Here is a 4849-nt window from a genome sequence, read left to right as displayed (position 1 = left end):
GAACCTTGATTAATACACCCATAAATCTTCTTGTTGTTGTTGAAGAAATTGGGTTGTATTTCCCATAGTTTCCATTGTCCACTGGATTTTGCATCCTAGTCTTGTCATTTAACATGTTCCTCTGTCCTTTAAGTTTCTTGTAAATTGGATCTAATGATTAACCTGATTGACATTGGATTTTTAATTTCCAAGACAATTTTTTTTTAGTTTTTTACAAGAGAACAGATCCACACTTTTATTTATTTACTTTCAATAAGTTTAAGTCCTTGAAGGGTACAGCATCACGTGGATTCTGTGTCCAATGGCCTTAGCAGGAAGGTTGCTTCGGAATTTGGCACAAACCATGCCAGTGTTTCCATGAACATGAGTTATCTTTCCTCAGATTACTCTGGTTTTGTTAGGTTTTCCACCAGGAGTTACTGTGTTGTTCTTTGCTTTGTACACATTAGCACATCTCTTGCCTAGATAGAATTCAGTTTCATCTCGAGCATATACACCTTCAATTTTCAAGAGAGCTGTGTGTTCCCTCTGGTTCCATAGACCCCACGTATAGCCAGCAAAAATGGCCTTGGACCACAGCCTTCCAGACATATTTGTTGTTTTAGAAGTCCTGTTCCCAGCAGGCCTCCACCGGTTCCAAGATGACTGAGCTCCAGGACAATTTTGTGAGTAGTGTTGTGTGTACTTCTATCAGGTGGTACAGAAAGTCCAGTTGTGTTCTTTGTGATGTTAGCAGCCACTGATTTTCATTGACTAGATGAATTCATTAGAGATTGCAAGATGCTGATATTCTAATTCTATTGTTCCTTCTTTCCGTGTGTAATTCTATAAAGAGAAAGTTTGCTTGTCAAGTATTGGTTACTCTGAAGTAGTGTGTATAGGAAATACAGGAGTAATGATTACTTCTTTGCTCTAGTTACCAGTTTTCAAGTTTAATGAATCAGTTCACTAGCACCCTCCAAAAGTGACCAATTAGTTGGAGTTTTTTAAAGTATTATTTTAAACACAGGGCTTAAATACATTTGATGTGTTTTAATCTGTTGCAGTTATTAACCTTAACGATGTTCAAATTAACCATGCTTGGCCAGTGAGAGTTTATTCTAGAAGGCTCCTGAGGTTTTTCTTTTTAATTAATTAATTAATTAATTAATTATATATTTTTGGCTGCATTGGGTCTTCGCTGTTGTGCATGGGCTTTCTCTAGTTGCAGCGAGTGGGGGGCTACTCTTGGTTGTGGTGCACGGGCTTCTCATTGCGGTGGCTTCTCTTGTTGCAGAGCACGGGCTCTAGGCGTGCAGGCTTCAATAGTTGTGGCACACGGGCTCAGTAGTTGTGGCTCGCAGGCTCTAGAGCACAGGCTCAGTAGTTGTGGCGCATGGGCTTAGTTGCTCCATGGCATGTGGGATCTTCCCGGACCAGGGATTGAACCTGTGTCCCCTGCATTGGCAGGCGGATTCTTAACCACTGCGCCACCAGAGAAGTCCCTCCTGAGTTCTTTTGATATGAACCTGGTAGTCTCTGGAATCAGCCACTTCTCCAAGGAGCTCGAGTTCCTTTTAATGAGGAATGATCTGTAGAAAACACAATCTGGCCACTAGAGTTCTCCTTGCTCCATGTGTCTAAAATAAAATGAGCTCGGAGTAGACCTCCCTTCCTGACTCTTGGACTGAAGAGTTCCTATAGAAAGTCACTTTGCCCTACAGACGAAAAGTTACCCAATTTTTAAGGGTTATGTTGGAAAGTGATAAGAAGTGGAGAGAGCTGGCGTGGACTCTGGACAGACACCTACAGTTTATGATCCCTGCCAGAAAAATCAAGTCTTTCTGATCTGAAAACAGCTTGAGGCAGAAATTAACTATGGCATCCCTGGGTAGTGGAGACAATGTAAAGAGGACATTCCATAGTCTACCTAGGCCACCCTCAGGGTCTACATGGCTCCAGATTCTGCCAAGCTGATATCCAATTGGTATGAAAAAAAAGGCCACAGACTCAAAATTTAAAAATAAATCTTTGTTATTTCCAACAATTGCATGGCAATAGGGAGGAGGGAAATGCTCACCAGCCAGTAGCCAAAGGACCATCACACCCCGGTTCCCTACCACACCAAGGTTGTATGATTCCTTTTATTCTTAAGAGGACAAACTGGGATCCTCTGGTCAGTAGGGAAGTTGTAGCCTCAGGACTTTCAGGTAAGGAGAAGAGGGTCTCCTGACACTTAGGAAGCAGAGATAAAATTTTGTGATACTTATCAGGGAAGAAGAAAGTGGGCCTTATTTATAATTGTAAGTTAAAAAAAGTTAAAAATGCTACTTTAAAAAGGGACTGAAACATGCATTTGAATGGGATCACATTGTTAGTCCTGTAAAATATTAAGGACTCGTCATTTTGTGGAGACTTCAACTCTCTTTCTGTCACTACAACCATTTACTCTCTCTTATTGTGGAGGGGCTGATTTTATCTTCCTTGATCAATAAGACCTTGCAAAGACACTGGCATTTCATTTCTTTTTCCCTTTCCTTTTTAAGGGATTTAACTTTGGAATCTTCCAAAGGAAGTTTGGCCAATGCCAGATCCCCAGAAGTTTGGGGATTTTTCTTTGTTTTAAACAAAAATTGTATCTGATTCTTCTTGTTCATGTTAGTGATCATCTAATCAGAGTCGAACACTTTCTCCCCTATACAGAAAAATAAACTAAGTATGCTTTACAATAAAATCTGTCTTTTCTGATAGAAGCCTGAGCCACTGAAAATAAGAGAAACAACTAGAAGCAGAGTAGAGTCCCACACTAAGGTCTATGTTTGAGAGGCTTTGAAAGTAATCCCTGGGGTTTGGATTATTTTCACAAGGGTTATGAAATTTTATTCAAGTTTGTTGCTCCGTTTTGCACCTCTGCAATAAAAGCAAAATGACAACCAGTACATAAGGGGTTAGCTTGACAAAGTAGACTTCCTTGTGTTAATTTTTAAGTTTTTTTTTCTTACTGTATCTGTCTATAGGCAGATACAGATAGACGTATGAAAATGTTCTTGCCTGTAAAATTTGCATTCATAAATGTGTTGCCGATGGATCACTTGGGCCTGTACACATACCAATTAGTGTGACCACTTCCATCTTAAAATCAAATCTAAAAAACAAAATTTATTTTATATACGTATGTATATATATAAAGGACTGTGGGTTGTATACAAACTATTGCAAACACTTGTGCAAATCTGTCTTTTTTTTTATATAAATTTATTTTATTATTTATTTTTTTATTTTTGGCCGTGTTGGGTCTTCGTTGCTGCACACGGGCTTCCTCTAGTTGTGGTGAGCGGGGGCTACCCTTCATTGAGGTGTGCGGGCTTCTCATTGTGGTAGCTTCACTTGTTACAGAGCACGGGCTCTAGGCGCACAGGCTTCAGTAGTTGTGCACACGGCCTCAGTAGTTGTGGCTTGCGGGCTCTAGAGCGCAGGCTCAGTAGTTGTGGTGCACGGGCTTAGTTGCTCTGCAGCATGTGGAATCTTCCCGGACCAGGGCTCGAAACCGTGTCCCCTGCATTGGCAGGCGGATTCTTAACCACTGCACCACCAGGGAAGTCCTTGCAAATCTGTCTTGATATAAAGGAAAAGCAAAATCTGTATAACATTATTACTACTTGAATGCCTCTGTGACTGATTTTTTTTTTTCATTTTAAATATAAACTTTTTTATGGGAAAAAAAAAAAAGACCTTGCATTCAAGAACTGCCCCTTCACCCTTGCTCTGATACGCTGATGTATTGCCCCTTCACAAGACATTCTGATTAGATCTCTCTTTTGTTCTTCTCACTAAGCAGGAAAACCAGTTTAGGCCCTCTTATAAGCAGAAAGGATCTCACTGTCCAGGATGCAATAGGGAGCTTCGTAATAATCTCGGTCACCTCACTTTCTTAGGTTTAACCCACAGTCAGACTCCCCAAATTTCAGATCCTTCCTCCTTATCTGCAGAGCTGTCTCATCAGAGGAGCTTGTGGTCCTCTTAGGTCACCTCCAAGAACACAAGTCCCAGAAATAGATGAATGACACTCAGGCACCGGAGCAGTTAGGAGGGTGGGTTCTGGCATTAGATTGCCTGGGTTCGACTTCTAGCCCCATCACTTGCCAGCTGAGTGACCTCAGCCAAGTATTTAACTCATTTTGGTGTGTTTTAGCGTCCTCTGAAATGGTGATTATATTAATTCTCTACCTTGTATAACTGCTATGAAGAATGAGCCAAACACTGTATGAAAAATTCTTAGCATGATGTTTTAAGTTCTGGTATATAAAGTGTTCAGTAAATGATATCTGTTATTATTATCTTTCACGTGGCAATGTAGTCTTCTGAAACAGAGACAGTTCAACATCTCTGGACAGAAAATTCCAGCCTTAGTCGTTGTCACTCATCAGCATTGCTTTGATATTGGATTGCATTCTTTTGTTTGAATTAATAACCTTCTTTGTTCCTCGAAAAGAAGGTTTGGCTTCTGGTTTTACTTTCTAGAAATCTTTAAGGGGCCAAACCATCCTGCCCATTGTAGAGGGGGAATCCCTCCATCAAACACCTGGCATGGGAGAGTCCTCACTCGTGTTTAGTGTGATCTTCCCTGTACAGAGCCAGTTTAAGACAACCTTCTCCTCCACCTCCCCCCACCAGCACTAACTTGCTGTTCCTGATGTCAGGAAGTGGCAGCATTGCCCCACTCAGTCACCTGTGATTTCTCTCTCACTCAGAACTGGAATCCAGCCTTGTCGGCCCTCACTGACATCACTTTGTTCCCAGATGCCATTTTCTTTCACCTAGGTTTGGGGTAATAGCCTCCTTCATTATTCACTTATCTGCCTGCAGTCTT

General features: G+C 41.1%; 1 pseudogene; it reads right to left on the bottom strand.

Annotated features, from left to right (window-relative positions):
- Positions 1 to 258: 258 nt before the first annotated feature.
- On the bottom strand, positions 259 to 625 carry LOC137758835 (large ribosomal subunit protein eL33 pseudogene; annotated as a pseudogene).
- Between the last annotated feature and the right edge of the window lie 4224 nt (positions 626 to 4849).

The sequence above is a fragment of the Eschrichtius robustus genome, chromosome 2 (assembly GCF_028021215.1).
Source record: "Eschrichtius robustus isolate mEscRob2 chromosome 2, mEscRob2.pri, whole genome shotgun sequence".
Taxonomy (NCBI): domain Eukaryota; kingdom Metazoa; phylum Chordata; class Mammalia; order Artiodactyla; family Eschrichtiidae; genus Eschrichtius; species Eschrichtius robustus.
The sequence above is the reverse complement of the archived record's forward strand: the minus strand, read 5'-3'. Positions and strand labels throughout refer to the sequence as shown.